This window comes from Mastigoproctus giganteus, chromosome 8, assembly GCF_048544385.1.
Source record: "Mastigoproctus giganteus isolate SK-2022 chromosome 8, ASM4854438v1, whole genome shotgun sequence".
Classification (NCBI taxonomy): Eukaryota; Metazoa; Arthropoda; class Arachnida; order Uropygi; family Thelyphonidae; genus Mastigoproctus; species Mastigoproctus giganteus.
Window position 1 is genome coordinate 129966116 of NC_143582.1, and position 27588 is coordinate 129993703.

General features: G+C 37.1%; 1 protein-coding gene across 1 annotated transcript in view; it reads right to left on the reverse strand.

Moving 5' to 3' along the window:
* LOC150081819 (RIMS-binding protein 2-like) overlaps nt 1–27588 on the reverse strand; it is a 1020459-nt gene that overhangs the window by 677015 nt on the left and 315856 nt on the right. The window lies entirely within an intron of this gene.

Consider the following 27588-nt stretch of genomic DNA (forward strand, 5'->3'; position numbering starts at 1 on the left):
TAGCCATATTGTGCAAGGAAGCCTGAGGCTTATGCTGCACCAGCCAAAAAAAAAATTTTAGTTACCCTGTGTGTGTGTGTGTGTGTGTGAGAGAGAGAGAGAGAGAGAGAGAGAAGTAGAAGGAAATCACCAAGAAAGAGAAGAATGATGATATCCAGCTGAGGACCCTGGGTGTGCCAAGCCCATACTCACCAGATGTGAGCCCCTGGGGTTAGGGAGAGGTCGTTTAAACATTACACTGAAGCAACTTAAGTCATAAATCATTAGTGATATCATATCTGATAACCCACAACCCCCACCACTCAAAAAAAAAAAAAAAAAAAAAAAAAAAAAAAGAGAACAAATGTTTAGTTTGTTTTAGTGCATTGCGAGGATTGTTGTGTTGAGTCACACCGAAAAAAGACAAATTTTGTTTTGTTATTTGTCACGGATGTCGAATTTTTTTTTCATAGTAAATATATATATATTTTTTTGTTTAAAAATCGCAAAAATGATGGATAAACACAAAAGAGTTGTGCTTTCAATTGAACAAAACTTTGAAATTATTCAAAAGTTTAAAATGGTGCATGCGTTAAATCTTAAACAACCATTATGATGGTGACTAAACCATACATGACATTGTGAAAAATAAAGGGAAGCATTGTACACGCGAGTAGTGAGCGGTAAAGTTTTTTAATCTATTGCCATCCATATTTTTTACGTAGGTTGCTGAACATTTTTTGATATTTTTCGATTAACCGGGAAATCGATTATCCGGGATTTTTTTTTTTTTTTTTTTTTGTACCATCTATCCTGGAAAATCGAGAGTCTACTGTACTAGTATTAAAAAAATTGCAAATTTATTGACAATATTATCTTTGACAAGCATATCGGTAATGTTTAATTAAAAAAAGACAGCAAAATGCCCCCATGGGCTCACATCTGGTGAGTATGGGCTTGGCACACCCAGGGTCCTGAGCTGGATATCATCATCATTCTTCTCTTTCTTGGTGATTCCCTTCTACTTCTCTCTTTTATTTTTTTTTTTGCCTGGTGCAGCATAAGCCTCAGGCTTCCTTGCACTATATGGTTAATAATAATAATAATAATAATAATAATAATAATAATAATTTTCTTCAGTTTACATAGCCATTTTTCATGCAAAGTCTAAAGATGAAGAAAGTTCATTTTCAACCACAATAAATGAAAGTCCTACCAATATTTCTAGTTACTGTAAAAACTGTCAATATACATATTAAAATACAGTAAAATATCGAAATAATGGCACCCCAAATAGTGGCACATTGAAATAACAGCATATTGAGATCAGGTGCATACATGCAGCGCAGATGTCTTGCAGTGCCGAAAAAAGAAAACATCAAGTTATGTGATTACTGTACAGTATTTATTATTAGCCATATGGTGCAAGGAAGCCTGAGGCCCATGCTGCACCAGCCAAAAAAAAAAATTTCTGCATTATTATTATTATTATTATTTCGTATGGCAAAAATGAGGATACATTTGTAACAAACAATGTCAAAAAAAAAAAATAATAAATTACAATAAGCCTAAAAACAATATTTACAGAAAAAAATTATAAGTAACATTTGATGAATTAAAATGTAATGTCCAGTTTATTCAGCCACTTAATAGCATCATCAGTAACACTATGTAGATCTTGGATGGAGCCTTCAAATCTCCTCTTTGGGCACTCCGAGATGACATGCTGGATGGTCTGGGGCACGTTGTCACAGTCGCAGAATGGGTTTTCAGTTTTTCCCCACTTATGCAGCCAAAATTTGCATCTTCCGTGATTTGTTCGGATTCTGTTCAGGGATGTCCATTCCTTTCTTGGTAAGTTGAAACCTGGAACAGCTCTGCATGGATCACTGACTAAGCCCAGGTGGTCGGGATTTGAAGTAGTCCAGTCTTCGCGCCAGGTCTGGTCGGCATTAAAATGTGACTTGATAAGTTTCTCACCTAGCTTCCATGAGGGGTTCCTAGACTTCAATCTCTCCGGCTTCTGGGGTTTGCAATCCTGATGTATGGGCAATTGAGGATTTCTTTGATATTTCTGCCATTCTTTCAGCAAGGCTATTTCTCTTCTTATATGAGGGGGATAGATGTTAGATAACACTGGTAGCCATTTTAAAGGTGTCGATTTAATGGTGCTTGATATTTTCCTCATTGTGTCATTCAGTTGGGTATCAACTTTTACAGAGTGTACACTATTAAGCCATACGGGGCAACAATATTCTGAAACTGAGTAGACTAGGGCAAGGGCTGATGTTCGTAGCACCGTTGCGTTTGCTCCCCAGCCTGTTCCACTGAGTTTATGCAAGATGTTATTCCTAGGTTTTATCTTTGCTGCAATATTACAAAGGTGTTGTTTATACATCAGTGTTTGGTCCATTATAATTCCCAGATATTTTGGGCAAGGGTTGTGTTTCAGTCGTTGACCTTTATATTCCACTTGTGGCATATAGTTAGCCCTATGATTATCCAGATGAAAACAGCTAACTTCAGTTTTATTTAAATTAGGTTTAAGTCGCCATGTGTGAAAATATTTATTCAGGTTATGAAGATCCTTTGTAAGTACAATTTCAGCTGCATTGAAGTCAGTACACTGGACAGTCAGGGCTATGTCATCTGCGTACATGTATTTCCTAGAAGCAGTTGCTGGAAGATCTGCAGTATAGATATTAAATAATAATGGGGCTAGAACTGATCCTTGTGGTAAACCATCATTTAATATATAGGGCTTGCTCACTCTGCCGTTTAAGTGTACTTCAAACACTCTGTTGCATAACATATTGTTAAGTATGATCGCGAGGGGCTTACAAGGAATAATTTTCAAAAATTTCAGAATCATTCCTTGTTGCCATACTGTGTCATAAGCTGATGTCAAGTCCACAAAGACTGCATTATCCTGAGAGAGACAGAGAGTCAGAAGTAGAATGGAATCACTAACAAAACAAGAAAGAGAAGAATGATGATATCCAGCTTACGACCCTGGGTTTGCCAAGCCCATACTCACCAGATGTGAGCCCCTGGGGTTTGTTCACTTTCACCATTTTCAAAGTGAATTCTGTACTGATATCATGGATTATACTGCTGTTTTACATTTATTTTAAATTAAAAACCCCTCAATAAGGCTTCTAAAGTTAACAAACCATATACAGAGAAGAAACAATGGACAACATTAAAGCTTAGTGGCAAACTTGATATAATCCACCAATTAGGGCCACCTGGAATGTTAATTCATATAGCCATGTGTATTGTGTATGTAAATTGCGCGTGTTCTCTACTCAATTTGCCTGTTTTGCTGGATGAAAAACCCCAGTTTCTGGGAACAAACCTTGCTATCTGCCCCTGAGACCCACTAACTCAGCCATGGAGTGAAAAAAGCCTATCAGAGTTCCTCATGTCATTGACGGGATTCAAACCTGGGACTTTTCCCCGATGTAGGGAGGATGGTGACAATACCACTGTGCTACTTGTGCAGACTAAACTTTATATTATAAAGAAAATTGAACAGGGTGTAAGCAGCAGTATATTAATGGCAGAATATAACATTCGATCATCAACATGTTTATGTTTTTTTTATGTGCAGTTAATAAAATTGCATTCTTAATCTTTCTGCTTCTTATTTGGTCTCATTATTTCAGCATTAAATACATTAAAAATAAAACTTTCTAGATAGCGGAAAAATCAAAATAACTGCACACTGAATCCCCAGTGTTATATTCTGCCATTGTATTAATGTTGGATCGTCAACATGTTTATGTTTTTTTTTTTATGTGCAGTTAATAAAATTGCATTCTTAATCTTTCTGCTTCTTATTTGGTCTCATTATTTCAGCATTAAATAGATTAAAAATAAAACTTTCTAGATAGCGGAAAAAACAAAATAACTGCACATTGAATCCCCGAAGGTGCTGTTATTTTGAAAGTCTACTGTAATACGAGTACTTGTAAGTCCAATCTATCATTATGAAAGAATTTTAAACATCTAAAGGTCATAAATGCAAAGATTAAACATTTTACAAAGTCCTATGGCCAGTGCTTTTTTTTGTAAAAAAATAGGTGCCGGTACTCATTCTTTGCTATCAGGAAAAATTGAAAATTAAAAGGATATGAAAAGTACTCTAAAATTTTTTTTTTTTCTGATATTGTTACTTTAGTAGTAATGTTTTTAGAATAAGAACAACAAATTAAGTATATTAACACAGTTTATTAAGCATAAATTTATTATTCAAGTATATAAAAAAATAAGCAAAATGTTTTCTAATAAGTAAATAAGTAAATAATAATAACATAAGTAAAAATAATTTCATGATAAAGTTTTTGTAGAATATTCCAAATTTTTATTAAGTTCTCATCCGACACCTTATGCCAGGGGTCGGCAACCTTTTTTGAGTGAAGAGCCATGTTTGATCTAATTAAAAAAAAAGAGAGAGAAAATCCGAAGAGCCGCACCTCAGCTCAAGCTGGGAGGAGTGGGGGAAGGCGAGAGTTTTTTAAGAAATGGAATAGAGTGGGAAGGTGTTTATTAAAAAATATATTTTGAAAATATTATTTATTAATACTGAAAAAAGGTAACAAACATCCAATTAAGTACAAATAAAAGGTGACTTTTGACATTGAGAAACTCACTCAACTTCTTCAGCGAGTCTTTCAACATCATGCGAGTATGTCGTAATTAAACATGCTGAGCTTTAAACATGCTCACAATGTTCAGACGACGGTTTCTAGATTTATTTTTAATATAGTTCATGTTCAAAAATATTTGCCCGCAGAAATACTTCTAACCAAAAACTGAGAGAAGTCCAAACGCAAATATTTTCAAATTTATATGAGTCCGGTAAGCTACTCCACGCATCGAACACAATTTGGTCAGCATTTTAAACTCATCTATTGCCATCCATTTGGGTAGAATTGCAAGGGCAGCCTTTTGCCTCTTCAAATCTTCAATTTCAAGTTTTAAGGCATTTTATTTGCACTCCACATGTCCTTGATTTTTAAGTCCTCTTAACTCCACTTCAAATTGTGCTTCATGTGAGCTGTAAAGTTAAAGAACTGCAGTTACGTGATTGAGATGTATAAACCCTTGAATGGTTTGAGCTTGCTCAATGCTGATGGGATTCTTTCTCTTGCTCAGAATAATCGCCTGAGAGGGCATAAATTAAAATTGAGGAAAGACAGTTGTAGGATAGATGTGTGGAAGTTTGCTTTTAGCCAGCAGGTGGTTGATTGCTGGAACACACTTCCATCTGTTGTTGTAGAAGTTGATAGCTTAAATAGATTCAAGGCAGAACTTGACAAACATGTGGAGTGAGTGGATAGGTGAAATAAGGGTGTTTTTTTTTTTTTTTCTGATGCTATATAACTTGCTTTCTTGCATCATGTGCCTTTGCTATTGCTAATGCTAAAAGAGCTGCATGCGGCTCATGAGCCACAGGTTGCCGACTTCTTTTCTTCCTCTGTGTGTGTCGGTTATTGAATGATGTTTCCGAAGCAGCCATGAATCGACATATGTTGCTGGATCGAAGCAAGTCAGTGGTGGGCCTATAATTTTAAGAAACAATAGTGAAAAAACTGTTTTTGTCATCAACGAAGGGCTGGTTGGGCTGACGATCAGATTCATTTGTGAAAATCCTCATTCACATTCACTCGATGAAATTGGTATTGTACTCAAAGCGTTCATCAAATTCTTCAATTCTTTCGAAACTTGCTTATCAATTAGGTATCCTCGAAATCCACGAATTGCATATCTTTCATTTAACTGTAACCTAATTGACAATTTTCTAACTTCGCTTTCACCAAATTACAACAATTCACGTTTAGAAGGATTATACCTTCGTTGTCTTTGTTTCCCGTCTCTCATCATCGGTATTGTCACTAGTTCTTAAATTTGAATTTTTTCTTTTCTTTTCTTTTTTTTGAAACTGTCCAAAATATCAGTGTCATTCGAATATTCTGGTTCTGTGACCATGTAAACAGAGATAGGGAAAAATGTGGATAATGCACTTCAGTGAAACAACAGATGATTATTTGTCGGGGTAAAAGAAAATCACTTTTCTAATTCTCGAACGGGACGCTTACAGTTGATTCACAGAGGTGTCCAACCGCGAGGAAAGTGAACTAAATCAGCATTTTAAAATTTGTTATTTATGAAAAAAATTCTCATTAAATATTTTGTTCAGTAAATATAATTGTGTATTGTATTTAATAAAATTTTTGAATATTTTCTTTGAATTTTTTTGCATATGGCCACTGTACGGGAAAGTTGGACGCCACTACAGTAGAAGATGGGCCAGAGCCCATTGGGAATACACCTTGATCTGCTCACTCTTGACTAGCACGACTCCTCCGCATGTGGGACAGGAGGTCGGATAGGTTTTACCAGGTAGGTACCACTAAGTTGTAGAATGCTTTAGCTCTCTTAATTAGTGCAGCAGGACTACTTGCCTAAATTACCTGAAGGCCAGAAATGCAATTAATTCTCTCCTAATCCGTTCGCTATATGAAAATTTTCTTCGCTCAACGGAAAGTATTTTAAATGTAACTTCCAAGGAGAAGTCAAAATAATTCGCTATAAAAGGACTTCGTTAAACAGAGGTCCGACTGAGTAATTTAGAATTATAAAAATGGTTATACAGTTTTATATAGAAATATCTTAACAATAGACAGTAAAAAATGCAAGTTTAGTTAAATAATTTTAAGCTTACCTGAATAGTAGGTAAACATGTAAAAAAAATTTACGGAATATTGCAAATTTCGAAGTGCACTGTATCCAAATGTCACACGTCACTGTTAATAAAGGTGCCGGTACGCAGTACTGTTGCATACCATCTCAAAAAAAAGCACTGCCTATGCCCATTACGAAGATTTTGGCTATCTACAGTTCTCTTGGGTACACACACTTTCGGTATTAATGTGTAACCAAGTAGCATACTATTAGATTGGTATTAGTAACAGCCATATGATGCAGGGAAGCAATTGGCTTTCCTGCTCTAGCCAAAAATAAACAAATAAATAATTATAATAATAGGTAGCAATAAAATAAACTACCTATTTGACTCCCTCCTCACACAGATGTCTATCTGGCTGGGCTTTGAATTCTGCCAAGCTGTCATCTTCAATCACCATTGGAAGTAACTTATTTCAGTAATTGATAATGCTGACTAAAAGAAAACTTCCGTAATTTGGTCTGAACTTCACCTTCCCCCCCACCACCCAATTTGAATTTATGGCTCCTAGTTTTGTAAATAACACAAAAGCGAAAATTCCATCCTCATTCATTTTACTTTCACTTCTCATATTATACACCTCAATCAAATCTCTTCTAGGATACCTAATTTCCAATTCTGTGGACCACATACAGTATTTGAAGTTTTTCCCTTGATGCCCTTTTGTTGACCTCACCAGATGCATTGCTTATCTTTGGACCCTTTCAAGAAGCACAGTGTCTTTTTTAGCTCCCCATACTTGAATGGTATTCCAAGTGTGGTCTTACAACGGCCTTATACAGTGGAATTATGACCTCCCTACCCAGTGGTGAGCTGTGAATATTTTAACAATGGGCTCACACTTTTGCCGACTTTTTGATGTGAAACATCCTTGGGGGGGGGGGGGGTACTTACCAAGTAAATCTGATCGGTCACGGAAGTGACGTCATCTACGGCGTCTGCCAGAGGTGCTTAGAGTGCGTGATGCATTTTTCGTGACCAGTACGATATCTCGAGTTCTAACTTTTTCGAATTTTTGAATAGTATGACGTCACAATCATACTTCCTGCAGTTACTACTACAGTAAGTATGATTGCAAGCATTTGTTATATAACTGCAACAATACAACAATACAAAGATTTTTAACAATTTCTTATTTCGTCACACATTTTCGCATACGCAGCTGTTCGGGGCACCTAACACACACATTCCATTGTTAGGTGCCCCAACATTTAGATACGTTGTTAGGTGCAGAGACATTTAGATACGTTGTTAGGTGCAGAGACATTTAGACACATTGCAGTAGCAAGTATATGTCTCTTACTTTAGTTATCATAAATCCATTGTATATTGTCTTCCAGAAATTATGGGAATTTGTGAATGATCAATAAAATATTTACAATACAAAAGCTCTTTTATTTTATAATCAATATATACAAATCAAAATATCTAAAAGAAACGTGAAGGATGTTTCACATAAAACCAGCTACCGTGTGTGCTAGGCAGACACGCGACTTTTTTATTTATTTTTTTTACAACTAGAGAAATGTAACGAATACATTTTTTTTTCATGATAAAATTTTAATACTGTGAATAAAAAATAACATGAAAATATTTCTCATATTACAAATAACGAATTATCATAAAACATTCTAGAATATAAAAACAAACTGTTCTAGAAAAGGTACACAAAAATCACAGATTAAATGAAAAAAAATTACTGCACAAATATTCAAGAAAATTTTATTATAAAAATTGCCATATGCAATTTACTTCTTTATTAATATTTGTTTTCTATCTTCTTCTTTGCTCAATAGCTGAGCTATTATTATGGAGGAATGATTTGACATAACAATCTGGATCAAACTGAAGTAATGGTTTTCCATTGCTTCAATCTGCTCATTGTAGCACATTTAGAAGTATGGTCATCATAATCTGCAATGCCGACCGGGCTAGCCGAGTGGGTAAAGTACCTTCCCGGCAACCCAAAGGTCGTGGGTTCGATTCCCGCCTCGGGCTTGGATCAAAGTACTGCAAAAACCTTGGGAGGTGCAATATGGCCACAAAAGCCGATGCGCCAACAACTACCAAATCAAAAAAAAAAAAAAAAAATAATCTGCAATGTGTTTAATTGTCAATGTTATTTATTCATTCATTCATTCAATCAATATTATTCATTACGCTGAACGCTCGCTAAGCTTCAGCACTGCTAATCACAATGGTTTCAAGATATTTCTGGATATCTTAATTGAAAAGGGAATTTCACTTGATTTTAAAGATAAATTGTCTTCAACAAAATCTCTAAAATCATTAATTTTTATTTCATATTTTATCAGATAACAAATTTCTTATTCGGTTTTCACTGTCTTGCCATCGAGATGAAAGATCTTTCATATTCCATAATTTCCGATAGCATATGTTTAAAATTTCTTTCAATGGTATCATTATTTTTGTTATTTAATTTAAAATCATCCTGTTGCATTAATAACTTATCCTTTAAGGATAAAACAACGCATTTAATAACTTGTCATGAGGTAATTTTACTGTTCTTAGTTTCAATTTTGATTCATTCAAATTCTTTCCACTTCAACATGTTCTCAATCTTAGCTTCATAATTTCCTTCAGAATTTTTCAAATTAGCAATAGCATTGATAGTTCGAATAATTAATTTATCTGCTTTTACCATAGTGATTCTGTAAAGCTTCTGAAAGGTAAGAGAGCTTCTGCAGGATGTCGATCATTAGTGCTAAATGGTTAAGAAATTCCAGATTTAAAAGTTGATTTAATAATCTGTAATAATTAACTTCTGATTCAAAATTTTTGAACAATGCAGGATAATTCCCTTAACCCACAATTACCATCCACAAGCTACAAGCTGCTCATCGTAGCCCAAACACACGACCAATCTTTACAGTTTCCACATCAAGTTCTTTAGCAATCATCTTTAATTTGTGCTGGTTTTTTGGATATAATGCATACAGTTTTTTTTTAATTATTGCTCCTATGCCACTATATTTTAGAACATTTTCTACACAGTGAAAGCCTCGACGAAATTTCAAAATCTGCCACATTATCTTCATAAAGTTTATATAATATCGTAGTTGCCTCAATCCACCCCTCTACGTTAATAGTGTCACTACTTTAGCATTAGCATTAGTAGAGGCATTTGATGCAAGAAAGCAAGCTTATGCAGCATCAGCCAAAAAAAAACCCACTTCCACTTCACCCCTCTGTTCGTTCAAAATACCTGTCCAGCTGAGCCTTAAACTTATTTAGGCTATCAACCTCCACCACAAGGGATGGAAGTCTGTTCCACCAACCAACCACCCACAGGCTAAAGGCAAATTTCCGCACGTCTATCCTACATCTGTCTTTCCTCAATTTGAATTTATGCCCTCTCAGGTGATTTTTCTGAGCTAGAGGAAGAATCCCATCAGCATTGAGCATGCTTAAACCATTCAAGGCTTTATACACCTCTATCAGATCACCTCGCTGGTGCCTAGTCTCCAGACACTGTAATTTGCAAAACTTAAGCCTTTCTTCGTAAGAGCACCCCTTTGTTCCCTTCACTAATCTTGCTGCCCTTCTCTGTACTCGTTCCAGCAGCTCTACATCCTTCTTGAAATGAGGCCTCCAGACCTGTATACAGTACTCTAGGTGTGGCCTGACCATCGCCTTATACAATGGAATAATCACCTCCTTATGCCTGCTGGAAAAATTCCTGTATATCATTGACAATACTCCATGAGCTACTCTTGCAGCCCGTCTGCACTGCTCAGAGAACTTCATATCTGCCTGCACAACCACCCCCAAGTTCCATTCATTCTCTACCACTGTCAGTGTAGTACCACAGAGTTGATATGTTGCTCTGGGGTTGCTGTTTCCCATGTGTAGTACTTTACATTTGTCAATGTTAAACTTCATTTGCCACCTCTCAGCCCATCTGCTCAACCTTTCCAGATCCTGTTGCAGCAGCATAGTGTCAGTAGTGTCCTTGACAACCCTGCCAACCTTTGTATCGTCTGCAAACTTGGACATTAAGCCCGATATACCATCATCAATATCATTTATAAATACAGAAAACAATAATGGACCCAACACTGAGCCCTGAGGGACTCCACTAATAACATTAGTCCACGATGAGCAGTGTCCATTGATTACCACTCTCTGTCTTCTCCCCCTCAACCACCCCTTTATCCATAGCAGCAATTTGCCTCCAATGTCACACTGCTCCAATTTGTGTAGCAGTCTTCCATGTGCAACAGTATCAAAAGCCTTTCTAAGATCCAAGTATATAATATCAAAGTTATTCCCTGCATCCAGTTCTTTTGTGACTGCATCATAGTATCCAATCAAGTTGGTCAGGCAAGACTTCCCCTTAACAAAACCATGCTGTGTCTGAGCTGTAACTGAAGTCTTGTCTAAATGATCCTGCAGTGCTTCTTTAACCAGTGCCTCCATTAATTTTCCTGGAACAGAAGTTAAGCTCACAGGTCTATAATTACTTGTGTCAGCCTTTGATCCTCCTTTGTGAATTGGGGTCACATTTGCACATTTCCAGTCTATGGGTACCTCCCCTGAGTCCAAGGAAGCTCTCATAATTATGGCTAAGGGTTTGCTTACTTCCTTTGCTACCTCCTTTAATATAACTGGATAGATCCCATCCACCCCGGGTGCCTTTCTTGTGTTTATCTTCAACAGTTTCTCCTCCACTTTACTCCCAGTTATTTCAAGATTCTGTAGCTTACTGCTAGAGTTGAATACACCTCTGGCATTCCCCTCGCTGAATAACTCCTCATGTGTGAATGTCGATGCAAAATATTCATTTAGTTTGTTGGCTACCTGAGCAGGATCATCAACACTTGACCCATCAATATCAAGTGGACCAATTTGATTCATCCCCTTCCTTCTAGAGTTTACATAAGTAAAGAACTCTTTGCTGTTTTTCTTTGCATCCCTTGCCAATGATTTCTCGTAATCTGCCTTCGCCTGCCTAACCTCCTTTGTAACTTGGTTGCATATCAACTTGTATCTATCATAGGCTTCTGTGTCATGTGTTAATTTGTAAGTATCCCATGCATTTTTCTTCTCTGCCATATGCCTCATTAGTTCATCTGACATCCATTTTGGCCTAAACCTTGAACAATATTTCTTAGTTGGTATGTAAAGCCTAGTAGCTTCCAAGATAAGTTCTTTGAATGCTTCCCATTTTGAATTTGCTGTTGGTAACATCATCAGTTGGTCCCACTGTATAGAATTTAAATACTGTCTCAGTCCATCGTAGTCGCCTTTACGGAAGCAATAACCCTTCCCTTTACCCCTAATGGTAGTTACCTCGTTGAGTAAATCCCACTTCAGCACACTGTGATCACTGCCACCTAGTGGTTCATTTATCTGCAGATTCTTAATGCATGAAGAATCACTGCTGATAATCAAATCAAGAGTATTACTCCCTCTAGTTGCCTCCCGAACATGCTGATGTAGAAAACAATCATCCAATAAATCCACAAAAGCCCTGCTAGTGTGTGAGTAACCAGCCCCCAAATTCCAATCAATATCTGGGAAATTAAAATCTCCCATTATAAGACACTCTGATTTACTGGCCCACTCTATTTCCCTGTACAGTTCCTTATTATACTCATCAGAGTCATTAGGCCTATAGCACACTCCTACTCTCAATTTTGATCTCCCAATGTTTATGTCACACCAAACTGACTCCACACTGCACTGTCCAGCGATGTCGACTGGCTTCACTTCCTTGGTTTTTATGTGTTTCTTAACTAATAGCATAACCCCTCCCCCCTTCCTATCCTGTCTATCCTTTCTGTAGACGTTGTACTCCCCAAATTGCAGTTCTGCATCCCTTATATCTGTGTGACACCACGTCTCTGATATCCCAACAATATCTGCCTTCGATGTTTTGAGCAATACCTCAAATTCATCAAATTTATTTACTAAACTCCTAGCATTGGTGTACACGCAAGTATACCTGCACCTGTTTCTATTCTTAGCTACCCTAACACAACCCATGTGTTTACCTGTACCGCAATGGCTCCCAGCAGTCTCTGAAATACCATGCATCTTGTTTTTCAGGCTTCTGCTCATTCTAATAGAAGCAGTGCAAGAATCTCTTTCACCTCTGCCAGTGGCTACTGTCAATCTATTGGTCTTTGTCTCCCCCCAAGCTAGCAGTTTTCCGACCCACCTAACACTGCCTCGATAGCATCAGCAAATATTCTTGCACCCTTTCTATTTAAGTGTATCCCATCCCTGTAGAAGCAATCTCTCCTGTTAACAAGTACAGTCCAGGCTGAAAAAAATTCTACCCCTTGAGCCTTGCACAATCTTTCCAGGGCCGAATTGATCGACAAGGCTCTCATCATATACTCCCTCCTATCGTGTCTGGGCAGAATTGCAGACACTTTCAAATTCTTTGAATATTGTGCAAATGTTGGAATCACATGAATATTCAGCTACTGTGACCATGTACACTTTGACAGGAGAAATTTACTGGAAGGCGTGGATCATTTACTTCTCTGAAAAATATGTGCCTACTTGACAGAGCAACACAGCTTGACCAGAGGCTATTATCCATGTCGGGAATCTTCTTAATCCTCTGACTGGCTATGGAAAGCATATTGACTAGTGCGACTTCTCGGTATGTGACTGCATAGGTTTTACAGATTGTGAAATGGTAATCTCTTTCTCCCCTTAATTCGCACTTTCTAATTACATAAATTGCCTAAAGGCCAGAAGTGAGAACAATGTATACAAAGTTGTCGCTCATAATCCGTTCGTTACATGGAAATTTTCTTCGTTCAACAGAAACTATTTTAAATGTAATTTACAAGGGGAATTCAAAAAAATTCGCTATAAAGAAGTTGATTAAACAGAGGTCTGACTGTAATTAAATCAAAAATGAAGCAATTTTAAAATACATAACTGATCGATTGCACCATTAAAATACTGAGAATGGGGCCCCGCTCGCCACACACCATACTTTCGGCTCTGGATACTCAATAATTGATCCAGGATTTCATTTGTAAAATAAATGATCATCTCAACAATGGGCTCTGGTGAGCCCACTATAGCTCACCACTGTCCCTATCTCTACGAGCACACATACAATAAATCATCAACGGTATACCATGGGCTTTCCTTGCCAACTGTGTACACTACTCAGAGAACATAATGTCCATCCTTATTGTAACTCATAAATGTCTTTCTTCCTCTAATGATTTTAGTTCAATCCCACCAAGTATACATTATTTTGGAGTTGTTATTCCCCAAGTGTAAGACCTTGCACTTTGCTACATTAAAACATAGCTGCCACTTTTCTGACCATCCCTGTTTGGCACGGATCATTAACTACTCTACCACACTTGACATAATATTTAATTAAAAAAAGACAGCAAAATAATTTTCTTCAGCTTACATAACCATTTTTCTTGCTTTTTTTGCTTGCAAAGTCTAAAGATGAAGAAAGTTCATTTTCAACTGCAATAAATGAAAGTCCTACCAATATTTCTAGTTACTGTAAAAACTGTCAATATACAGATTAAAATACAGTAGAGTGTTGAAATAACAGCATCCCAAATATTTTGACATCATACCATGTAACCCTTCATCAATGTCATTTTGGAGACTTGTCTTTTAGTTCATTAATGGTAATTATTAAACTGATCTAATGATTATTAAAGAATTCTACCCAAAGCTTTCAACAGGACAGACTACCTCACCATTAACTTCACATGAAAAACACTTTTTGATATATCTACACTGAATGGATTCTGCAAAAGGAAAACCAGTTTTTCAAAATTCTCTTCTAATTCTTTTAGTTGCTTGGCTATTTGCTGAGAAGTTTGAAATCTGAATAACAAATAAATCCTTTTGTCTTTTCCAATCCTGAGAAATTTGACATCTGTAAAACAAAATAAAAATCCTCTGTCTATTCCAATAGCAGCAATACTTTCTCTAACTGCATGTACTCAAATTGCAGAACTCCAAATAAGATTTATCCAAAACAATATCACTAAATTTATAGCATCATATAGCACCCAAAAAAGCCTCTTCCCACATTTTAAATCACTGGATGCTTCAGAAATATCCATAATTAATGTGCATCATAAATATCATTTATTTAGAATAAAAGAGCTCTAACACTTTCAGTTCTACATTCTTATCTTGTTTCTCATAGTTCCTTCAGAGTAAAGTTCGACATATTTCTTTAAAACTTGCTACCTATTGTTGGTGACTAATAAACACAATGGAACCCAGGATCACAGAATAACTAACTCTCTTCCTCAAACTGAAATAAAAACAGTCTGGAAGTTTGACAAAGCTAAATGGATGAAATATCAAAAACTGGCACATTAATATATTCAAACCATTTGAGACTGTCTCCACTGACTCTGCAGTAACTTACATGACTCAGAAACTAATGGCAGCTGCAGAAACTAAAATACCCAAATCATCTATGAAAACCCAATCACACCCAAAAAATATGGTGTAATGAAGCCTGTAGCAATGCCAAAAAGAGAAGAACAGATATTGGAATATATTTTGCAAGCAAAATATACAACCACAGCTAATCTGATACAGTTTAAGAAAGCAAGAGCTCAAGCTCATAATATTCAACGTATAAGTAAAACAGAGACATAGTCCTGATATTCCTCCACTATAGACAGAACCATAGACATCAAAACAGTTTGGAATAAAGTGAGAAGAATTAATGGAAAATACCCTCCTATAACCACTCCAATACTACTTCTAAAAGGGAAAGAAATCCTGAATCCTCCTGAAATTTGTGATTCATTAGGTGAATTGTTTGAAACACTCTCAGCTGTAACTGCTTATGAGCCAATCTTTCAGTGGCAGAAATTCAAATTTCTCTGAATCGCATAAAGTACATGCAGAGAAATATAATCTCAATTTCAATACTACATGCCAGCTTCCATATAACGTACCCCTTACAATGACAGAGTTACACAGTGCACTTGCACGATTGTCTCAAGATTTCTAAGAGGTACAAGCTAAAGATTATAATGATTTATGCACCAACATCGAGCCATGATGATGAAGAGGTTGAAGAAATGTACACCGAAATTGAGAGTCTTCTAGATGAGCAGAAAACCCACTACACTATTATTATGGGGGACTTCAATGCTAAGGTTGAAAAAAGGCAAAACAGCGCAGAAAGAGGAACTATAGGAAATTTTGGAATTGGTGAAAGAAATAAAAGAGGTGAAAGACTTGTGGAATTTGCAGAATCTCAAGGACTGTCAGTAATGAACACTTTTTTCAAGAAATGGGTGAACAGAAAGTGGACACGGAAGAGTCCAAATGGATTAACACAGTGAATGAAATCGACTAACTAATGAAATCGACTTCATCCTCACTAACAGAAGATATATTGTGAATGATGTTACCGTCCTGAATAAGGTAAATGTTGGAAGTGATCACAGAATGGTAAGATGTACACTTGATATAGATGTAGGAAAGGAAAGGAAAAAACTGACTCGAGTAAATAATATGAAGGTCTTTGAGATAACTGAAGAGGAGAAAAAGTAGTATGTACTGGAACTTAAGAACAAGTTTGAGCTTCTGCAGACTGCTCAGGATCAAGATATCGACAAAGAATATTACACCTTTCTGAAAGTGATAAAGCCCAAGAAACCTATAGGGAAAAAGAAATCCAAAGAAGAAAAAATTAGTCAAGAAATACTTGTCATGATGAACTGAAGACGACAAATGAAGAGCAAGAAAAACACTGACGGGGAGAAAATTGAGTATACTGAGTTATGCAAGGCCATTAGAAAGAGACTCAGAGAGGACATAAGATTTAACACAAGAAAAGTAGAACAAGTATTAAGGGAAAACAAAGGATTTAAATCAGCAGCCATGAGCAGTAATACAGAAAGACAAATGATACTGAAACTGTAGACTAGTGATTGTGTACTTATAAATAGCAGAGAAGGCATAATTCAAATAGCAGAAGACTACTATAGAGAATTATACAAGGAGCGAGGGAATGATGCCAGCAGTGGGGAAGATGGATTGCAAAGTAGCAACACATACGACATACCCGATATTCTTCCTGATGAGGTAGAACATGCATTGAAGAAAATGAAGAATCAGAAAGCCCCGGGGGGAAGATGAAGTTACTGTAGAGTTGTTAAAATTGGGAGGAAGAGACATAACACAAAAACTGGCAAGGCTCTTCACAAAGTACATTAGAAAAGGTGTGACGCCTAAGCAGTGGAATAATGCAATCATAGTTTTGCTGCATAAGAAAGGAGATAAATCAGAAATTGGAAATTATAGACCAATTAGCTTGTTATCCCACATCTACAAGTTGTTCACAAGGGTTATTACTAACAGATTAGAAAGAATACTTGATGAGAATCAACCGAAAGAGCAAGCTGGCTTTAGGACAGGATTCTCAACTATGGATCACCTTCACATAATATCACAGCTAATGGAGAAAGCAAATGAATATAAAACACCATTATGCCTGGCATTTGTGGATTATGAAAAGGCATTTGAACCATACAGCATAAGGCAATGTTTCGGGCACTGGAAAGACAAGGCATAGATACCCCATATATTATGATTTTGAAGAAAATATATGAGAGTGCTACCTCCTTTATTAGACTAGACAAAGATGGTAGGAAATTTAAAATTGAGAAAGGAGTTCGACAAGGAGACACAATATCTCCGAAGCTGTTTACTGCTGCCCTTAAGGAAGCTTTCAGAAGATTAGACTGGTAGCAGAAAGGAGTCAATGTGAACGGAGAGTACCTAAACCATTTACGATTTGCAGATGACATTGTGGTCATAAGCCACAATCCCAAAGAATTAGAGGAAAATCTTAATCAATTATGCACAGTTAGTAAGGATTTTGGACTAAAGATGAATATGGCTAAAACAAAAGTAATGATGAACAAGTATGTCACAGAAAGGGAAATAACAATTGAAGGAGCAGCAATTGAAAAGGTGGAGTCATATACTTATCTGGGACAAGTTATTAGCTGTAATAATGATAAATGGCTGGAAGTCAAGAGAAGAATAAATGTTGGATGGATAGCATTCAGGAAATATAGTCACATACTGAAGAGCAATATCACAGTTTGTCTGAAACGTAAAATAATGAACCAATGTATACTCCCCACCATGACTTATGGAAGTGAAACTTGGGCACTCACCAAAAGAATGGAAGAGAAGCTGAGAACTGCCCAGCGAAGAATGGAATGAATTATATTGGGTATCAGACTGTTAGATAAGAAGAGAAACACATGGATTAGGCAGCAAACTCAAGTAAAGGACATTCTTATCAAAACTAAAGAACTAAAATGGTCTTGGGCAGGACACATAGCTCGAAGACATGATGACAGATGGACTAAGAAAATAACAGAATGGTACCCAAGAGGAGCTAGAAGAAAACCTGGAAGACAAAGGTGGAGATGGATAGATGAAATTCATGAGTTTTTGGGTAGTAAATGGATGGCCAGTACTCAAAACAGAAGGAACTGGAAAGTTGCTGGAGAGGCATTCATCCTGCTGTGGATTGAAAATGGCTGATGATGATGATGATGATGATGATGATGGAGTTTATTATGCCATGATATATCATTTGAGTGAAGAGTCTCAATCTGCTCTTCTAAAACTAGAATAATACAATCTTTGATGAGGACTACTGTCCTACTAGGATTACTGTCATTCTTATTGTATTAGCTTTTCCAAAACCAGGAAACGACTATTCTGATGTAACAACTTGCCAACCTATTGCTTTAACTGGGTGTTTAAGAAAAACATTATAGAAAAAACAATTAAAAGCCAGCTTGACACGGTTCCTAAAGAGTGAAAACATTCTAAGTCGAAATCAATATGACCTTCAAAGAACTAGATCAATACTCAACTTTATGGTCAAAGCCGAAGGAGACATTCGAAATGCATTTCGTAGAAACGAAAATCTGGTGATGATATGTCTTGACATTGAAGAAGCTTTTGACACAACCTGGTGATGGGATTCTTCATGATCTCTATGAATTCAGTCTCTGAGGTCATCTTACAAAATTTATCCAGAACTTTTTAAGCAATTGATCCTTTCAGGTAAATTTTCAGTTTGCTCTCTCTCTCTCAAACATTTTTGCAAGAAGTCCCGCAGGGATCTGTGCTTAGTGCCACACTCTTCATCGTCAGGATTAATTCAATTACCAAATGTATTCCTGATACAGTTGAAACACCTGGACGCTGACAATCTGGCAATGTCATGGCACTCTCAAAACATGTGTCTAATTGAAAGACAGCTTGAAGGCACTCTTAATGAGCTTGTACAGTGAGCAAAATATAATGGATACAGACTTTCAAAACAAAAAACAACAGCAATTCATTTTCGGAATTTACATCCTGATCCAGACTTGTAACTTGACTCTCATCCAATTACTTTTCAATAGAGTATTAGTTTTCTTGGACTAATTCTCAATAAAAACTGTCTTTTGGAGCATGTTAAGCTTATTCATATAACCTGTCTATAGTAAATGAATCTCCGAAGGGCAATTTCTGCCATGTCATGGGGTGCAGATCAGTACACATTGCTACACTTATACCAGTCGCTAATTAGATCTAGACTAGACTATGGGTCTCCCGTATATGAAGTAAAATGGCTTGACCCTGTACATCATAATGCTCTGCGAATTGCACTAGGAGCTTTTTGTATGTCACCAGTTCAGAGTCTCTATAGGGAAGCACCCGAACCACCTCTATTCCTTCGTTGGCATGCTCTGCTATTAAGCTTGCCACTAAAATCAGAAGTTTCCCACATCATCCTATATGGCAATATCTGTTCACACCAAAATGGCACAAACTATATCAAAATAAACGTTTGCAGAATAAACCATGTGGCGTTAGATTACAAAGCTTAATCACATGCTGGGAACTAAATATGAATAACATAATTCCAGATGTTAGCATGGCTATCCCACCAGGGCAAATACCCTTGGCTCACATTGATAAACATTTCTAACAATGGGGAAAGAATGCACTTCCAAATTTCAGTATGCGGCTCACTCTTTTCAATTCTCTAGTTTCATCCAAATTTACCCCGATGGTTCCAAGACAGACAGTAAAGTTGGTGCAGCTGTAGTTCTACCAAACATTACAATATCTCAGCAGCTCCCTTTGGAGTGCAGCACTTACTCCGCAGAACTGTTTGTTATGCTGATGGCTTTAGAAAATGTAAAACAGTCTTTACACCCTCAAACCATTACCTATACAGATTCCTTAAGTGCTGTATCCACTCTTCAGTGTAAACTTCCTTCCAGTCATCCCTCATTACAACAAATTCAAATAAAATTAGTGCAGCTGCTTGCAAACAAACAAAAAATAGTCTTCATCTTCTGTTGGATACTTAGACTTTTGGGAATCACTGGAAACGAACAAGCAGATTTTGCTGCCAAGAATGCCAGTTGCATAACATCAAACATCCAGATACCTTACACAGGTTACAAATACATCATACAAAGTACTAGTAAAAAAAATGGCTATCCATTTGGGAAGAGAACAAAACAATAAACTGTTCCAGATTAAAAATTATCACAAACAGTGGCTATCAAGGCTAAGAGGAAATAGAAAGGAAGAAGTCATACTTGCTAGATTGCAGATTGGATGTACTCACCTAACTCATAGTTATCTACTCACAGGAGATGATCCTCCATTATGCAGCAACTGTTAAACTCAACTCACAGTAAAACCATATCTTTGAATTCCCATTATACTTGAGAGAATGACAAATAGCTTTCTCTCCAAATCTATATTCCTCCAATCAACTTAATTTACAGCAGATCCTCAGAGATAGACAATTACTTATAGCTAATATTATTACTACTTTCAAAATAAATTATCACTTTCTGAAGAACTTAAAAAACAGTGTTTTCATAACTAGAGTGTACTTACAGACTCTTCAAATCAACATTCTTTGTTAGAACAATAACCTTCAAATAAAATGAATGGCTTGAAATCAACCTTCACTAATAAAAGTTAAAATTGTACTTTCCCAGTAATGCAATGCAATGTGTTGCAATGCTTCAAGAAATCTGATATCTACACAAATATCAGATTTCTTCAATTCCACAAGTAGTCTGTTCTTCAGCAGGAAATCATGAAGACCAAAAAAAAAAATGTTTTCCTGTGAGTTTAATGAATCCACTGCATTTCAACAAAGGGAAGGCAGACATATACTGTTATTTTTACCATGCAAATGTGAGTCACTTGCATTTACACAAGTGAGCATATCTTGCAGTCAATCATGCAGAGATCAAAAGCACAAAACAATATCGGGCAATACTAAAACCAAAATTGATATCACTTTGAAGGCTATTTTATTTATAATGAAAGATATTCCACATTATGGTGAGGTATGCTCATTGACATTTCTTATAGATAGCATAAATCTTTTGGAAATAAGATTCACCATTCTATAGAATGATGACTCACATGACAAAATGTTTCAGCAAAGCATGCAATCTATCCAGGGAATACACATACAATTAACAGATACAATGTTATGACACCCTATAACCTCAGTTACTTTAGCACAAAAAAAAAAAAAACACCATCACACCATCCTGTATAATCCTAATGATGCAGTTCAGTGACAGTGTTATAGTAAGAGATTGCTTTTCTTTGTTTCATTTTGGTTCTTTGGTCATTGTGGCTAGAACTTTCACTAGCATTACCTGTCTGGACATTCTGGACAACTACGCTATTATTACACAGTGCTATTATTAAAAAATTGCTCTTGCAACTTCCAACAGAATAATGCTCCACGTCACAAAATTTGTAGAAAAGGAAGTGTTTGAGATGGACTGGCCATTACAGGATTCTTACCTTAACCTAGTGGTGGGGACAACACAACAGGTAGCAAAAATGGTGGTGCCCAACTTTCTTTTTAGTATCTGTAATTTTCTTTCTTTTTTAATTCTGCTTGAAAAATGTCAAGATTTTATCAATTCTTATGCAATACTTATCCTAAATAAACTAAATGCAAAATACTCATACAATTTATCAGCTATCTGAGCAGAGCAGATTCATAAACATTTGAACAATTGACATCAAGTGGACCAATATGATTCATCCCTTTCCGTCTAGAGCTGATATAAGTAAAGAAGTCTTTACTGTTTTTCTTTGCATCCTTTGTCAAAGATTTCTAGTAATCTGCATTTGCTTGCCTAACTTCCTTTGTGACTTAATTACAGACTAGAATATATCTACCATAGGCTTCTGTGTCACCTGATAATTTATAAGCATCTCACACATTTTTCTTCTCTACCACAAGTCTCATCAGTTCGTCTGACATCCATTTAGGGCTAAACTTTGAACAGTATTTCTTAGTTTGTATGAAAATCCTAGTAGCTTCCCATTTAGAATTTTCCCACTTGGTCCCAATGTATAGAATTTAAAAACAGTTTGATTATGGTAGTCACCTCATGAAAGCAAAAACCCTTCCCTTTACCACTGATGGTAGTTACATCTTTAAGTAAATCCCACATCAGTATACTTGATCACTGCCTTTATCTGCAAATTCTTAATGTGGTTACTCTATCTTAAAATGGTTCCTTTATCTGCAAATTCTTAATGCAAGAATAATCACTGCTGATAACCAAAATCAAAAATATTACACCCTCTGGTTGCCTCTCGAACATGCTGCTGTAGAAAACAATCATCCAAATAAATCCATAAAAACCCTTGCTAATGTGCAAGTGACCAACGAACAAGTTCCAGTGGGTTGGTCACTTGCATTAAGACATTCTGATTTATTGGCCCATTCTATTTCTCTGTATAGTTGTTCACTGTAATAATCAGAGTCATTAGAGTCATTAGATTAGACTCATGTGATTTTATGTGTTTCATAACCAAGTACATAACCCCTTCTCCCTTCCTATCCTGTCTGGCCTATCTGTACAAATTGCACTCCCCAAATTCCAAATCTGCATTCCTTCTATCTGTGTGACACCGTGTCTCAGGTATTCCAACAATATCTGTTTTTGATGTCTTGACCAGCACTTGAAATTAATCAAATTTATTTACTGTACTCCTAGCACTGGTGTACATGCATTAGCATTAGTAGAGGCATTTGATGCAAGAAAGCAAGCTTATGCAGCATCAGCCAAAAAAAAAAAAAATAAATAAATAATAAAAAAATAATAAATAAATAAATAAAAAATAACCACTTCCACCACTTCACCCCTCTGTTCGTTCGAAATACCTGTCCAGCTGAGCCTTAAACTTATTTAGGCTATCAACTTCCATAACAAGGGATGGAAGTCTGTTCCACCAACTAACCACCCGCTGGCTAAAGGCAAATTTCCTCACGTCTATCCTACACCTGTCCTTCCTCAATTTGAATTTATGCCCTCTCAGGTGATTATTCTGAGCAAGAGGAAGAATCCCATCAGCAATGAGCATGCTCAAACCATTCAAGGCTTTATACACCTCTATCAGATCACCTCGCTGGTGCCTAGTCTCCAGACACTGTAATTTGCAAAACTTAAGCCTTTCTTTGTAAGAGCACCCCCTTTGTTCCATTCACTAATCTTGTTGCTATTCTCTGTACTTGTTCCAGCATCTCTACATCTTTCTTGAAATGAGGCCTCCAGACCTGTATACAGTACTCTAGGTTTATCCTGACCATTGCCTTATACAAGGGAATAATCACCTCCTTATCCCTGCTAGAAAAATTACTATATATCATCGACAATACACCATGAGCTACTCTTGCAGCCCGTCTGCACTGCTCAGAAAACTTCATATCTGCCTGCACAACCACCCCCAGGTCCCTTTCATTCTCTACCACTGTCAGTGTAGTACCACAGAGTTGATACGTTGCTCTGGGGTTGCTGTTTCCCATATGTAGTACTTTACATTTGTCAATGTTAAACTTCATTTGCCACGTCTCAGCCCATCTGCTCAACCTTTCCAGATCCTGTTGCAGTAGCATAGTGTCAGTAGTGTCCTTGACAACCCTGCCAACCTTCGTATCGTCTGCAAACTTGGACATTAAGTTTGACTTGATATACCATCATCAATATCATTTATAAATACAGAAAACAATAATGGACCCAATACTGAACCCTGAGGGACTCCACTAATAACATTAGTCCATGATGAGCAGTGTCCATTGATTACCACTCTCTGTCTTCTCCCCCTCAACCACCCCTTTATCCATAGCAGCAATTTGCCTCCAATCCCACATTGCTCCAATTTGTGCAGCAGTCTTCCATGTGCAACAGTATTAAAAGCCTTTCTAAGATCCAAGTACATAATATCAAAGTTATTCCCTGCATCCAGTTCTTTTGTGACCGCATCATACTATCCAATCAAATTGGACAGGCAAGACTTCCCCTTAACAAAACCATGCTGTGTCTGAGCTATAACTGAAGTCTTGTCTAGATGATCCTGCAGTGCTTCTTTAACCAGTGCCTCCATTAATTTTCGGGGAACAGAAGTTAAACTAACAGATCTATAATTACTCGCCCTTTGATCCTCCTTTGTGAATTGGGGTCACATTTGCACATCTCCAGTCCATGGGTACTTTCCCTGAGTCCAAGGAAGCTCTCATAATTATGGCTAAGGCTTTGCTTACTTCCTTTGCTGCCTCCTTTAATATAACTGGATGGATCCCATCCACCCCAGGTGCCTTTCTTGTATTTATCTTCAACAATTTCTCCTCCACTTTACTCTCAGTTATTACAAGATTCTCTAGCTTACTGCCAGAGTTGAATAAACCTCTGGCATTCGCCTCGCTGAATAACTCCTCATGTGTGAATATCAATGTAAAATATTCATTTAGTTTGTTAGCTACCTGAGCAGGATCATCAACAGTTGACCCATCGATATCAAGTGGACCATTCTGATTCATTCCCTTCCTTCTAGAGTTTACATAAGTAAAGAACTCTTTGCTGTTTTTCTTTGCATCCCTTGCCAAAGATTTCTCGTAATCTGCCTTCGCCTGCCTAACCTCCTTTGTAACTTGGTTACAGATCAACTTGTATCTATCATAGGCTTCTGTGTCACGTGTTAATTTGTATGTATCCCATGCAATTTTCTTCTCTGCCATATGTCTCATTAGTTCATCTGACATCAACTTAGGCCTAAACCTTGAACAATATTTCTTAGTTGGTATGTAAAGCCTAGTAGCTTCCAAGATAAGTTCTTTGAATGCTTCCCATTTGAATTTGCTGTTGGTAACATCATCAGTTGGTCCCACTGTATAGAATTTAAATACTGTCTCAGTCCATCGTAGTTGCCTTTACAAAAGCAATAACCCTTCCCTTTACCCTTAATGGTAGTTATCTCTTTGAGTAAATCCCACTTCAGCACACTGTGATCACTGCCACCTAGTGGTTCATTTACCTGCAGATTCTTAATGCATGAAGAATCACTACTGATAATCAAATCAAGAGTATTACTCCCTCTATTTGCCTCCCGAACATGCTGATGTAGAAAACAATCATCCAATAAATCCACAAAAGCCTTGCTAGTGTGTGAGTGACCAGCTCCCAAATTCCAGTCAATATCTGGGAAATTAAAATCCCTCATTGTAAGACTCTCTGATTTACTGGCTCACTCTATTTCCCTGTACAGTTTCTTTTTATACTCATCAGAGTCATTAGGCCTATAGCACACTCCTACTCTCAATTTTGATCTCCCAATGCTTATGTCACACCAAACTGACTCGACACTGCACTGTCCAGCAATGTCGACTGGCTTGACTTCCTTGGATTTTATGTATTTTTTAACTAATAGTATAACCCCTCCTCTCTTCCTATCCTTTCTGTAGACATTGTACTCCCCAAATTCCAGTTCTGCATTCCTTATATGTGTGTGACACCACGTCTCTGAAATCCCCACAATATCTGCCTTTGATGTTTTGAGCAATACCTCAAATTCATCAAATTTATTTACTAAACTCCTAGCATTGGTGTACACGCAAGTATACATGCACCTGTTCTTTTTCTTAGCTACCCTAACACAATGACCCCGGGGGCTCACATCTGGTGAGTATGGGCTTGGCAAACCCAGGGTCCTGAGCTGGATATCATCATTCTTCTCTTTCTTGGTGATTCCTTTCTACTTCTCTTTCTCTCTCTCAGGGTAACTCGGGGAATTTTTTTTTTTTTGGCTGGTACAGCATAAGCCTCAGGCTTCCTTGTACCATATGGCTAATAATAATAATAATAATAATAATAATAATCCATGTGTTTATTTGTACCCCAATGATTCCCAGCAGTCTCTGAAATATCCTGCATCTTATTTTCCAGGCTGCGGCTCGTTCCAATAGAAGCAGTGCAAGAATCACTTTCACCTCTTCCAGTGGCTACTGTTAATCTATTAGTCCTTGTATCCCCCCCCCCAATCTAGCAGTTTTCCGACCCACCTAACACTGCCTCGATAGCATCAGCAAACATTCTTGCACCCTTTCTATTTAAGTGTATCCCATCCCTGTAGAAGCAGTCCCTCCTGTTAACAAGTACAGACCAGGCTGAAAAAAATTCTACCCCTTGAGCCTTGCACAATCTTTCCAGGGCCGAATTGATCGACAGGGCACTCATCATATACTCCCTCCTATCGTGTTGGGCAGAATTGCAGACACTTTCAAATTCAACCCTAATTCACGGCTTTTTTTCAACAGTGACCTGTACTTGTTAAGTAATTCCGCCGGTCTCCTACTCTTAATATGCACTTGTTCTTACTCTTAAGTTACCCTAACATAACCAATGTATTTACTGTGATGATACCCAGTAGTTCTTAAAATTCCCAGCAACTTGCTTTCCAGGCAGCTACTCATTCTAACAGAAGCAGTGCAAGAATCACTTCCACTTCTGAATGCAGCTAATGTTGATCTATTAGTTAAAGAAGATTATGAGAAATCTTTGGCAAAGGATGCAAAGATAAATAGTAAAGACTTCTTTACTTATGTAAATTCCAGAAGGAAGGGGATGAATGAGATTGATTGGTTGGTTGGTTGGTTGTTTAAGGATTTTATGGCGCATTAGCGTCTAAGGCTATAATGCACCAAGTCAAAATGAGATTGGTTCACTTGATATCGAAGTTTTTGACTGTTTATGATCCTGCTCAGGTAGCTGACAAACTGAATGAGTATTTTGCATCTACATTCATACATGAGCAATTCTGTATGGAAGAGGAGAACAGAAGTCTATTAAACTCTAACAGGGAGCTAAATGATTTTCTAATAGCGAATAGTAAAGTGGAGGAGAAATTGTTGAAGATAAACATAAAAAAGGCACCTGGGGTGGATGGAATATATCCAGTTATATTAAAGGACACAGCAAAGAAAGTAAGCAGGCCCTTAACCATGATTATGAGAGCATCTTTGGACTCAGGGGAAGTCCTCATGGACTGAAGATGTGCAAATATATCCCCAATTCACAAAGGAGGATCAAATGGTGACACCAGTAATTGCAGACCTGTTAGTTTAACTTCTGTAAAAATAAAGGAATCGCTGGTTAAAGATGCACTGCAGGATTATCTAGCCAGGACTGCAGTTATATTTCAGCAACGGGATGAATTTGTTAAGGGGAAGTTTTGTCTGACCAATTTGATTGGATACTATGATGTAGTTACAAAGGAATTGAATGAAAAATATAATTTTGATATCATATACTTAGACTTTACAAAAGCTTTTGATACTGTTGCACATGGAAGACTACTGTACAAGTTGGAGCAGTATGGCATTAAGGGCAAGTTGCTACACTGGATAAAAGGTTGATTGAGTGGGAGAAGACAGAGAGTGGTAATCAAGGGACACTACACTACTCTTCATGGGCTAATCTAATTAGTAGAGTTCCCCCCAGGGGTCT